The 14,273-nt window shown below is 37.0% G+C and overlaps 1 long non-coding RNA gene across 1 annotated transcript in view; it reads right to left on the reverse strand.

The window, feature by feature from the left end:
* Positions 1-13,812, reverse strand: part of LOC139125179 (uncharacterized) — a 33,939-nt gene extending 20,127 nt beyond the window's left edge. The window contains exon 1 of the long non-coding RNA XR_011550158.1: positions 13,625-13,812. This is a non-coding gene — a long non-coding RNA (uncharacterized lncRNA). The remainder of the gene's footprint in view (positions 1-13,624) is intronic.
* Between the last annotated feature and the right edge of the window lie 461 nt (positions 13,813-14,273).

Genomic DNA, 14,273 nt, shown 5'->3' on the forward strand with positions numbered 1-14,273 from the left:
TAATTGTGTTGGCGGTTATCACCACGATCTTAAATCTGCTTGTGTATATTTCATTTTCACCATCTAAATCTCTCATAATTCTATCACTTAACAGCAAAAATGTTACAATTTTATCTCCCATACTATCTAGTTCCTTGCCATCTTTACTTACGGAAGATAATATACATACCTTCTTGTAAACGCCTCTATACGATAATTGAGCACGTTGTTTAATCTGCTTAATGTTTTTCCTTAGCCTGCATGACTACGTACATTTTAACAAATCTTTCTAATACTTATACTACTGCTGATCTTATTGACTTTGTAGGCACCTTATGTCTCTGTGTCTGTATGGCTGTCTGCCTGTCTGTCTGCCTCCCCTGTGTCTCTGTTTGTATGTACCTACCTAATCGCCGACTGTCCTTGTATGTACCTACCTAATCGCCGACTGTCTGTCTGTCTGTCTGTCTTCCTGTCTGCCTGCCTGCCTGCCAGTCTACCTGCTCATCTATCTATCTATCTATCTATCTATCTATCTATCTATCTATCTATCTATCTATCTATCTATCTATCTATCTATCTATCTATCTGTATCCGTCTATTCATCGATCAATAAACCCATCGACCAGCATACATCAATTTACCCATTCACCAACCCACCTACATCTGGCATGGATATTTTAACAATGTTTGTTTAAGTGAGCCTAGCCATACAGGATGAGATTGAAAACTTTCCTTGACACCTGATAGGAATGAACGTGCCTGATTTGTGCTGGCGTTAAGTCGATGGCCACGCCATATATAAGTGAGCTTTTAGCTTGACTCATGGAAAGTAATAATAACATTATATGGCAAGGGTTCACTACACTGCAAGGCTACAAGAATATAATACTCCGAACATATTTATTAAGTAAGACTTACGCCTGAAGTATTAACTAGGATAACAGTTACATATCGGGTGAGGTTTTTGCCGCAATCCTTCAGTTAAGATTTGTGAAAGTGTATAAATAAAATATTTGTGTTCATCCCGACAATAATTTATTTACCGATAGAACTATAAATACGTAGAAATTTACAGATCAATTAGGGTTCTGTAAGCTGTAATTTTATGCTTCTTCTATAATGTTTGTTCTATCAGAAAAGGTTCTCTTTCTATTCCCGAAAAGATATCATATGTCTGTTATGTATGGTTTGACGAAGAAGTGTGTGTTTGTGTGATGTGATCGTTTATCGACGTGTTTATAAATGTGTGAAGCAGTGTCACAACATTGTCAAGTATATGACAACTGACTATAAACCATAACTTGGAATAACTTGCCAGCAGTTACATTGCATATTGTATGGTGTGTGCACAAAAAATGCTTTCAACTTACTCAGGCAGTGAAATATCAACAAATGTTAATACTTATGTGACTGTAAATTTACAGGAAGCCTGAACTTAGGCAGATCTTTAAGACTAATCGAGAAATATATGTCTCCATCCACCTGTCAATCCATCTATCAGCTTACACATCTGTCAATCTGCAGATATCTAATGAAACAAACATACAAACATGTGTGCCTGCGGGCGTACATAAACACATACCTGCATGCTTGCATACATACATACATACATACATACATACATACATACATACATACATACATACATACATACATACATACATACATACATACATACATACATACACATTTCTGTAAGCCATCATCGTTCGTGAGTTCAATTGACTTCTGTAGCTTCATCTGTTGGTTCAAAAGTTCAAACGATATTTTTCTGGATAATTTTACGTACCGGCAGCGTCGCTTTTACACGTCGCCAAGAGTCTTAAATGTCGGCTTATATTGCAAGCAGCCGTAGTTTAACTGTCTGTCTGGAAGTCAGCGAGAGACCAATGCCGATCTCTCAGCGCTGAATTAATCAACCTTCGACTGGGAAAGCGTTCATCAATGCCCGTTGGGAATTTATTCAGTGTCGGAGGTAAATCTGCGATGCATGAAACCAGTGACGATAGGATTGGCTTGCTAGTGAGCAAACCTAAACACCTGGCTGCCTGTTTAAAGGGGGCGACCTTCACCTTGTGAATGTCAATCCAATCATTAATCCGATCCTACCGATCGATTGTCACGTCATCGACATAAAAGAACTAGGAATTAAGACAATACTTTACATAATTATTAAAAATACATAAGAAAATTCGACGGCAACAGAATTGCTATTCCCAAATCTTCATTCTTAATTTAGTCATTATTAGAATTACTGACCTAATTGATAAAACAACCAAGTATTCCTTTTGTCAAACGAAATTCACACGTTTTCCACACAACTGAAGAATAACCCTCGGAGACTTGTCTCAGCAAATTTCTCTAAAATTCCTAAAATTATCAACTCATGGATTTTCGGCTGACAAAATATGATAAAAGGAATTTAAATCCTATCTCTTCTGTTTGAGTAAGATATATCTGAGAAGTGCTTATACTGTGACATCTTCAAAGTTGCAAACGATAAATCATCGTTGGCGGTCAATTAGACTGCACACTACGTCGCCTCTGGTGTCTCGTATAGAAAATGGTATTTATGAACAAATCCGACCAAACGGCGTCTTAAAATTGTAATATGTTCAATTCACGTTTACCTTATTCAATAACTTAATTATTTGGCACTGCACTTAGCTGTTCACTGCGGCGCTGTTTTTTCGAGATTGCGCAGATACACTGCTGATGAACATGCTTGTGCAACACGTTCAGTTTTTAATCCCCACGACCACTGTGTCACAGTCACGTGATCATGAGGCTTGTGACGTATACATCGAATGATCTCGATCGTTGCAAGTGCAGAAATAAATAGTTAAAAATAGCGGGATTGGCTAAAAAGGTCCAAAGAAATTGAGAGGGGGCAGAGAGGGGAAAGAGAATGAGAGACAGAGAAGAGAGAGACAGACTCTCATAGATAGACACAGATAGACAGAGACAGACAAACGAAGGCAGAGACGAGAGAATCTGCGTGATATGAAGACCGAAAGAAAATGTAACATACAAGAGTTGATTAAAACCCCAAGGAATAATTACTCAGTCTCAATTCTTGAGGTCATCGGGGCAAAGATTTCCCCTTCTCCACTGATGTGATGGCAAGTCTCTTATACGGTATAAGACCGCCGTCATCAGAAGTGACGGCTCATTACAAGAGTCAGCCATTTTTAATTTTTTTCAACATTTATGCAGACCTTTCGCTTCTACTTTACTGGCAAACAGACCAATTGATATAAAACTATTGTGAAGTGAAGATAAACAAAGGCCTGGAATTTTAACAATGCATATTTACCAAAAGATAAAAGGGAGCCGAAGACGCTATGCCTATACGTCATCAATCTTTGTATTACCTTCAGGCTGTTGCTTACATAGTTCGTACGTTAAGACATCCTCAAAATAGATTCCATAGTTTTGAAGCTGTCATGGCCGAGGGAAGTAACCTGTAACTTTGTTTAAGGACGATGTTTAACGGTAGCGACGTCATTCGGTGCCAATCATTTGACTTCAATACAAGTTTTGCCGCAAAGTTCGCTGGGAAAACAGGAAATCGGAGCTATAATATCATAAACAGACACGTAATATAACCGCGTCAATATATTTCCAATATTGCTAATGCCCATGATTACTGACCACGTGACACATAACACTTAAGGTAATATGCACCTCGAAAGTGAAAGACTTAAACTTTTGCTCAAACTTTGCTCAGCGAAACTTTCGACCATTCTCTTATCGAAGCAAGAATAAAAATCAGTGGTCACCGTGCAAACTTTGGTACTAGAGAGACAAATAACTTGCGATTTCTCGATATTTGAAATTCAAAATGGTCGCCATCCCTGTGTTAACTCTATTGGTAAAATAAAATTTTCGATTTTTGAAAAACTAAGACGGTGAAAGCTTTTCTTTTGCCAAGAGCTTCAAAATGAGCCCCCACAAGTGGTAGGTCAGAAGAAAATTGATAAAATTTGAAGGCCCAAATTTCTGTCCCCGAGGTGCGTTCTACCTTAAAATCGCTTTACATTTATTTGTATCAGCCTACTCAATGCCTACAAGCGTGGCAACTCAAGTGACTCTACCAAGAATATAGTTGCCGTTTGACAACTACAAATTGCTTCATGGCCATTTTAGGGCATTTATTGGAAAATATAGAGATAGTGGAGATGCTTGCCGTGTGTGAACAACATAGTCACAGCGGGCGCGAATACAATCACGCCAGTACACAAGCAAAATGAACGTGAGATAAGTTGATTGACGAATGGTATATTTACAAGACGAGTCACGCGAAAGGGAGACAAGCCGATTGACTGGCAGAAGGACAGAAAGGGTAAGACAGGAACGTCAGCTTGGCAGCTTTGCGAGAAAAGCGTATTACCAACTTGCAACGAGGCAAGTTACATTTTCTCACCATGACGTGGAACACTTCTCCATCGAGTGGTGCTGTTGGTACTCTGTGATCGGGAGACATTAGTTTTTAAAAAGAAATGTGACCTACGCTCCAAAGATACCTGTCTTACCGATAAGAGCATATCGTATACTGCCAAGAATGTCATACTTTGACAAACATTTTCAGGTAAAAATGTTGAAATATAGACAATTCTAATACATGAAATCCTCCCTTGTTAATAACCAACAAAGAAGTATTCTCATTTGGTAAGTTATAGAATCTTTGTAATTAAGGTAGTAGGCGCCTCGAAAGAGAAAAACTCAACTTTTCCTCAAACTGTCCCTAATGCAATTTTCAGCCATTCTCTTACTAAATCAAGAATAAAAATCGGGGGTCACCGTGCAAATTTTGGTACTAGAGAAACTAATAACCCAAGATTTACTGATATTTAAAATTCAAAATGGCCGCCATCCCTGTGTTAACTCTATGGAGAAAAATAAAATTTTCGAATTTCGAAAAACTAAGCCACTGAAAATTTTTCTTACACCAAGAGCTTTAAAATGAACCCCCACAATTGGCATATCAGAAAATAATTGTAAAAGTTTGAGAGTCCGAATATCTGCCCCCGAGCCGCGATCTACCTTAAAGCAGTCTAACTGATCTGTGGTTTAAATAATAATCTGAGTGATTGCAAAGAAGGATCAGCAAACGAACCGACTCTCTAACTCAACAGACGTGGTGTCGGTGACGTCACGTACATCAGTAGAAATCGTGCAATCGTGAATGCATCTCAATAATGAAACAACGCTGGCCTATATAGGTTTTGCCCTGCTTAAGGGGAAACACTTGTATACGATAATTCATCGCTCTAGAAATTTTCTTAGATAAACACAAAAGATTTTACTGTTTTGAAATTACAAAAAAATGGATACAATAATTGAGATTGAGAATAATATAATAATGTCCGTACCAAGGATTTCACACACTCATTACATGTGAGGTACATAATTATTGCATTAAATAATGCCAGACTTTATTACTTTAAAAATCCATTAATGTGTACATTACTTAACGTTACTTTTATACTGCTCTGTTCTTGCGTCTAGCTCTGACAATTGATTATTCATACTATATATATATATATATATATATATATATATATATATATATATATATATATATATATATATATAAAAGAGAGTTTGAATTAATTTTGCCAATAAATAATCATAATTATTTCATTACAAATCGAAATATTTGACACGCTGTCTACTCTTTGCTGCTTTAGCTTTTTTATCTTTGTCTATCTCCTTATATAGCTATCTATCCGTCTGTCTATTTATCTACCTATCATCCATCTATCCATCTATTTATCTATCATCCATTATGTATGTATGTATGTATGTATGTATGTATGTATGTATGTATGTATGTATGTATGTATGTATGTATGTATGTATGTATGTATGTATGTATGTATGTATGTATGTATGTATGTATCTATCTATCTATCTATCTATCTATCTATCTATCTATCTATCTATCTATCTATCTATCTATCTATCTATCTATCTATCTATTATCTATCTATTTATCTATCTATCTTTTGGACTCGCCGTCTGTCTCTCTGTCTGTCTTTCTATTTTTCCTTTTCTCTTTATTCTATGAAGCTAAGCGATAAGTGCCAAATTTCTATGCTAACACACGTCTACGATATCACTTTGATTGTCCTCTTATCAGCTCTGTTAGAGTATCATTAATAGTTGCACGTCCTTCCCTGACAGTCACATCCCTTTTGCATGTGTGAGAGACTGTTAGTATTTACTTTTGTAGCACTATTGGTTTCTTCCACCGACAAACTGGCTGGCGAGGGGTCAAGTGTCTATGGAATCACCCGAGCACGGCAAATACATCGGCTAGATAAATCACAAGTCTCGTCGATTATTTGTACAAGCACGCCATGCTCTGAGATCAATAAATCCAAGTTTCGTTAAGACGGACTGGTAACAGGGAAATATTACCAATCGTGTTTGAATTAATCTGGGTAAAAAAACTTCATCCGTGGTGAAAATACGTGGCGGGAATTCAACTGTGAATCGTTCGCAGAAAATATTACACATGTACGAAAAAACCTCACATAAGAAACCCAAATTTAGAGGTTCCTGAGTGTCGCGGTGGTATTCTGAATTTTTTGCTTTTACATTGTTTGGAGAAAATTTAACCGTTGCTTATTCATATTCTCTCTCTTTCCCTTCTTCCATCCCCTCCCCTTCTCCCACCCTTATCCCTCTCCCTCCCTCCCCCTCCCTTCAGTCTCTGTCTGTATGACTCTCCCTCCCCCCCTCTCTCTCTCTCTCTCTCTCTCTCTCTCTCTCTCTCTCTCTCTCTCTCTCTCTCTCTCTCTCTCTCTCTCTCTCTCTCTCTCTCTCTCTCTCTCTCTCTCTCTCTCTCTGTATGGCATTGAGATACTTTATCGCTCCATATCATGAAAAGCAAAAGTAAATCTTTTGAGAATATATCAGGTCAATAGGACTTGCTATCTTGCATTGCATCGTAAAACCGTGTTGAAAGACAGACGCAAATGAAAGTTTCAGTTTTGGCGCTCATAAACGGTAAAACGTCGCTAGTGCTGTGAGAGAATGACAAACGACTGATTTGAATGCCGACGGATGACGAAAATTACCGACAAATGTCAAAAGTCATAGTTATATCCGGTTCACTGTAACATGCCCTTTACACGTGTACTTTATTGAAAAGGTACTTGAATAACATGTATGTCTATTGTGCCAATCTAAACGACGAATTCAAAGTGGAAATAGAGTTAAAAACACCCACCAGTATTTCAGCAATATGGGCTAATATTTGTCCAAGTTTTGTCGTTCTCTGTAGCTGCGGTGAATTTATACAATATTATATGACGTGCGTACTCGCGTTTCTTGAACAATTAACCTTCGTGACTACTCAGCTATTGCCATGAAATACGGAACACTGAGTCTCGAAGGAAAGTTGCGGCGACGCTTAAATAGCAAAGAATCCTCCATCTGAGATCATTGTGTAAACAAAGAATCCATCCGATATGGTGCTAATGGTGTTTGTTCGATTCTGTTCACACATGTAAACTTCATTTTCTGCCGTGGTGGCGGCAATCGGCAGTCTTAAACTGTTCTTCACTGCCCATGAAAGTCAACAAAAAGTAGAAGCGTTGTATTTTCAAAAGTCACTGTCGTGTGGAATTATGGCGGGAAATAATGTAGTGTTGAACGTTTCGGACACGCTATCACAATCTCTGGCCCATTACCCTAATGCTTCAAATTGAGCGTACTCACTAACACTTGAGAGTAAAAGCTCCCCAGACACGACTTTAAAGATTTGATCGATAATGGAAAGCGGTTTGAACGTGTTGCAGATCTCCAACGGAGATTTGTGACTATAGCGTGTCTTTGAAATAATACGCTTTGTTCATTTTGACAAAAACAATACATTCTCGGACGATACCGTCAATGTTGACATATAAGGCTAAAGATTGGCGAGCAGCAATGACGTCATCACTTTGACGATGCCACAGTGGACATAAAGACAATTGCCGGTAAAATGCCAGGAGACCTATAAAGTTTCTATATCAGGCATTTCTTTGCTAATATCACTTCCGAGTGGGAAAGCGAAACATTTATACATCTGCCACCCCAATGACCTTACAATATTATTGATTGACTTTACTCCATAAACGAAAAAAAAAATTCACTTTCTTATGACTATTTGAGATGTCGCCGCATCCGGGATACAATGGCTACACAATCACTGATTGCGTTGGAAACGCGCGCGTGTGTGTATGATTCAATTTGTAGTGATTTAGCAATGGAACAAGTACGGCAGTAAGCTAACCTTTGTTCTGTGCTCGACAAAGACATTTAACGTAGATGCTAATTGTCAGGTGGCTTAGCAACAAAAAACAGCAAGATCGTTACACGGATGACAAAAGTGCCAAATTTGCTACAGAGGTTCACATATGTGTGTAGATCAAAATTAGCTATTGCTCCAAAAATTTGGGCCACCGGAAAGGCTCGATGACGTCATAAATTCAAAATGGCCGCCATTATAACGCTTAAAAATGGTAAAATACAATTTATTCAGCCAGTTTTCACTTTTCTTGTAAATAAACTGACTCAAACATTCTCAATAATAAATAAAACATTGAATTGACGCAAATTAATTATTATGATGACGTCATAAAGCCAAAATGGCCGACCAAATTCAAAGTGTCTGCCGTAACATTGTCTAAAAATGTTAAAACACTGTTAATGAAGCCTGTTTTCAGCATTTTATCACCCGAACTGAAATTAACACCCCTAATTACAGACAAAACAGATAATTGATGCAAATTAATTATTAAGATGACGTCATAAAACCAAAATGGCAACCGAAAGTTACAAAATGGACGATTATGAAGTTTACTATGCTTGGTACAATAGCCCATTTACGTGACAAAATGATGGTATAAAAGTAATGTACAATTTGTATTAATATTCCATAAACTTAAAATAAAAGATAAATGTATCAAAACTTAGCCAATAAGTTCAACACAAGTAAAAAACTCTTATGAGATTATTGATTATTAAAAATGGTTTGTGTTTGAAAAATCGAATCGATATAAAGGAAGTGAAGGCAACTTTACACACTGGTTCTACCTTTGCTTGTGATACGGTATAGTGAGTGGATCAATGTGGTTTGGTGATAAGGAAAATGGTGAGAAACCAGTGGATCGATAGTGCTTTGACCCTCGTAATGTGACCTTGGTCCCGGAAATAAGGTTTTATGTTGATTATTGCTCCTAGCCTCGTTTCGGGCCAAAGTGGTATCCCTTCTTCAGTCACTTGAATGGTTTTGTATTCCCACATGCTCATTTTAATGGTAGCCATTGTTCATCAAAGAGAGATGCTAACATTATTATGTTTTGGTCAGATTTTTACGTGAATTGTTGCTCAGACCGTTCATTTGTACTCTCCTTGTGTTTGAATTTTTCTTGAAGGAGAATATATTGTATGTTTTTCTTCCTTTTATACGTTATTATAGGTTTTCTGGAAAGCCATAGCCAGTGTTTAATCGCCCTTCATAATATTCAAGATTCTTATCACATTGTTTGATTAGGCTGGTTTTGATGAGGTTGTGCTGACAAGTATTTTGTTACGTCATTTCGATTACTTTTGTTGATGAAGGATGGCTGACGTTTTGTTACATTCTTTTTTATACAAGCTATGTCTTTCTTTTTGTAATCTCTTAGTTGAAGATTTTGCGTTGAGAAATTGACCTTTTTATGAAGTTCATATTGTTGTTGTATGTACATCTAAGTAATTCACCTTCAATGAAGCATTTGAAAGTCGGTGGCAGATAATATCGTAATATGGTTTTGTGTGGGTTTTAAAATCGAGCCATCTCTCTCGATTGCGTCAAAGTATGAGATTTTGTCGATAGAATGTTCAATTATGAATTCCCAAGTTGAACGTAGAGTACAGGGTGTTGCACTCCTCGACAAATGTTCTGAATGTTAGAAGTTGATGTTCGATTCCTGTTTAAACCATGAACATGTCACCTTTTAAATTTCCATACGAATATTTGACCGGATTTTGGATTTAATATAACTTTCTCCGTTTCATGGTATGTGATATCAGATATTTCTGGTAAGCCCATACTGCATCCATAGATTCGTCTGTATTTTTCTCAGTTGAATTAAATATGTTACGTTTCACAATGATCGACAGTAAGGCTTTCAAGTACATTCATGGTGGGTTTTTGGTATCATACCAGTTGGCAGTACTGTTTCAGAGTCCAACGCTACGATCGCTGTATTAATGGCTTCATTTTTGGCATGTTTTTACATTGATACCACGTCTAATGTTACCAGAATAGAGTTTGCTTATTTTTTTAATTGGTTCTAAATAAAGAATAAAGTTTTTTGTGTCCCTGGCATTTATAAGGCGTTTTGGACGATTGGTTTTATGACAAGGTCTAGAAATTCCGACATTTGTTTTATTGGGCTCGAGCTGCCATTTCTATTGAGATGTTGGGTGATGATTGTTTCAAATTCTTCTGCTTTGGTTTTGTGTACCATCGTGGTGTACAAATTATTCTACTTATGGAAATGGGGAAACTGTAAATCACCTCGTTAATGATCTTCTTGTCGCAGATAAATGATTTCGTATACAATATCCACTGTATAGTCAATGTCGCCAAGTGTATTAGTGAACATTTTTCAATTCGCAGCTGTCTATAACTTTCTTTAATGTCATTTATCTTATTCACAATTGCTATGCCTCATCCTTTATTGATTTGTTTTATTGAGATTTGTTTGTTTTTAGACAGATTGTTCAGGGCAGTCTTTTCTGCCAGAGTCATGTTTATTCTGATGTGGGTTGCGAATGGAATTTCCTTTATCGATCTAAGTTGCTTCGAGACAGTTTTGCAATTTTTGGGTTTTCCGCGGTTACTAGTGTCGAACATGGACTTATCTTAGAACAGATGTCTGATTGATTGATTGATTGTTTCTCATGATATCGCATAATCTCATGATGCGAATAAATTTGTTGAAATCTCATACGACAATTTTTCTGTATAGACACTCCAGAGTGGGAATAAATTTCAAGCCTTTACTTAATGCTTTGATTAAGGTTTGATTTGCAAGATTGTTGATGAATCTGAGAATCTTTTTGAGTTGTTATCTTTGTTTAACCTTCCATTTCCGCTTATGTTCTTCCTCGTGTTTTTTTATGTTTTTATGTTTTGGCTTTTCAAACAGCAAACTCGTCTGGTCACGGTTTTTACAATTTCCTTCATCTTTGAATTCCTAACCAGTCTGGTAAGTGAACAACGAAAGGCAAAGACGCTTTTCATAAAATTCACGAAAGCTGCAATAAAGTAAGCTAAGCTAGATTCAAAAGGCAAAAAATAGTCTTCTTTTTGTTCATAAACCCTGACCAAACTGTCTTTTTCAGGCCGGCACATCCTCCAAAAAGAGAACTACTGTAGCACAAAACAATGTCACCACACATCGAGACATAAATATCCAAGAAAATTCAAACGAAAAAGGCTTCTGAAACAAAGGAAGCAAAAGACCAAAATCACAAACATAAAACCTTTTTTCAGGGACCAAGGTCACATGACCAGGGTCAAGGTCAACCTTTTTTTCAGGGACCAAGGTCACATGACCAGGGTCAAGGCCCGATTTATTCACCGGTTTCTCGCCATGTTTTTCATTATCATGAAATCACATCACTATTGATCTACTCACTATGACGTAACACTTTCAAAGGTAGAACCGATAGGTAAAGATGCCTTTATCTCCTTATATTGGTACAGTTTTTCAGACAGAGGTCATTGTTAAAATAAATAATTTCATAATAGTTTGTAATTTGTGTTGAGCTTCTTGGCTAAGTTTTAGTACATTCATCATTTATTTTGAGTTTATGGATTATCAAGACAAATTGTAGATTACTTTTAAACTATTATTTTGTCACGTAAATTGGCTATTGTACTGAGCACAGTGAACTTCATAATAGGTCATTTTGTAATTTCGGTCGCCATTTTGGTTTATGATGTCATCAAAATAATGAATTTGTATAAATTATATATTTTGTCAATAATTTTGGGTGTTAATTTCAGTACAGGTGATAAAATGCTGGAAACAGGCTTAATTAACAGTATTTGAACTTTAACAGACGATAATATGGGGATATTTTGAATTTGGTCAGCCATTTTGGCTTTATGACGTCATCATAATAATTGATTTGCATCAATTTTATATTATATTTGTAATTTGGGATTTTTGTGTCAGTTTATCCGAAAAATATTGTAAACTGCCTGAATTAGACGTATTTTACCATTTTTAAGCGTTATAATGGCGGCCATTTTGAATTTATGACGTCATCGAGCCTTTCCGGTGGCCAAAATTTTGGAGCAATAGCTAATATTGATCTACACATATATGCTAACATCTCTAGCAAATTTGGCACTTTTGTCATCCGTGTAACGATATTTTTGTTAAGCCACCTGACTATAAAGGGTTAGCAGCTATAACTTTTGATGTTTTTTTTCACTATTTCTGTTTTAATGTCAACAGCAGTCTCTAGTTCCACTCCCCAAAGCATATTGAGATAACTAGTATTCAGCTTGTCAACTTAGTCTGTACATGTGTAGACGGTATCGTTATTTTCACAAGTATATTCTAGTGCTGACTAGAAATCATATGTAAACAATAACAGTGCAACCTTCAAACGCTATATTGACAGACGGACGTTTCAGTATGCTTTTGGAAGTAGAGCAAGAACTTGTGCTTGACATACAAAAACTAAAATAGTGAATACAATCATCAGAAATTGCAACTACTGCCACTTTAAATTTATTTAGATGTTCAGAGGAATATCAAAAATGAAACAAACACCATCTGCAACTATTGTCCCACGATTGCTTTAACTTGCGATTTGTAATTAGTTGAAATAAGGTAATTATCGTGCAGAAAATGCCAATCTGAGCGTTTAAAACGTATGCTACTGATCTTGACTTTGTAGAGTGGAACAAACTATCGCATCGTAGGGACGATTATGAATGTAAAAGTTGAGGGGATTTAAGACAAACAGTCGCTCAAGGGAATCTAATATCAGATAAATTGTGCAGCGTATATGCAGTATTCGTGCAATTAGTGTTCGGTGTATATTTCAAATTTTAAGTTGAATTTTAGATGAATTTCAATGTTGCTAATTCCTGTCATTCGTCTGTTTGTATTTTCAAACATGTGGTATGCTATCGCTTGACTGTAGTTATGCATAAACTAAGGTGCGTCTAACATCTTACGAAAGTAAAACGTCTTTAAGACAATTCAGCCATTAACTTTTCGTTTGAAATATCTTAAAATGGCAATTACATGAAGGGCGGTCTGACTTTTCCGTTGTATTTTTTCTCAGTCAAAATTTCCTGATAGGTGCGTTAATGTTTCAGCAATCCAATGAACAATCACAGTAACGTTCAAACATGGTTTCCGAGATAACGGGCCGTTTTCGGTATTATCTGTGCAATTCATCTGCAGCGTGCAAGCGTGAACGAGCGATACACTACGTGGTTATCGCGGCAAATATCTGTTTTTTCTCTTCAATTTAATTTGATATAAATTGCGTTTCAACGAAACTGGTCAGGACTGGTTAAAGTGTGTGAAACGTGCCTTACAAGATGTCGGTACATTGAGTAACTTACCTTGAATACGGTGACGGGTCACGGGCGTCAGGACGAGAGCTCCGGTGCAGAGCATAAACCTACCAACGGTTTCATAGATGTCCACGTTGCACGGTGACAGAATCGGACAGCAGGTAGACGGCAGAGAGAATGCGTTTAATTTATGCAACCAAATGTCTGCAGTGCCCCAGCGCTTATCACCGACACTCAAGTTAATTAAAACTTGTGTTGTGCGCTCACCGCTAGTACCAGAGTTCGCATCTCGGATCACGTGATCAGGGAAAAATCGATTTCATCCAGGATTGGTGTCTGCATGTGGTGACGTCATGAACAAAGTAGTGCGTCATAGAAAATTGCTATTCACATGTATAAATGTCTGTTTCAGAGAGAGAGAGAGAGAGAGAGAGAGAGAGAGAGAGAGAGAGAGAGAGAGAGAGAGAGAGAGAGAGGGGGGGAGTGGTAGAGAGGGAAGTAGAAAGAGGAGTCGGTCATAGAAAGACAGACAATTTGGCAGACAGAGAGACAGGGGCGACCAGACGGCGGATTTCTTAGAAAAGAAACAAATATGTACTTTGTCAGTAATATGCACGTAGTCGATGTATATGGGAAGTTAAAAATGTGAATGGAATAATGGAATAAAAATGAAATGCATCAGATTTCCAAAATCTCA

This window comes from Ptychodera flava, chromosome 1 (genome assembly GCF_041260155.1).
Source record: "Ptychodera flava strain L36383 chromosome 1, AS_Pfla_20210202, whole genome shotgun sequence".
Classification (NCBI taxonomy): Eukaryota; Metazoa; Hemichordata; class Enteropneusta; family Ptychoderidae; genus Ptychodera; species Ptychodera flava.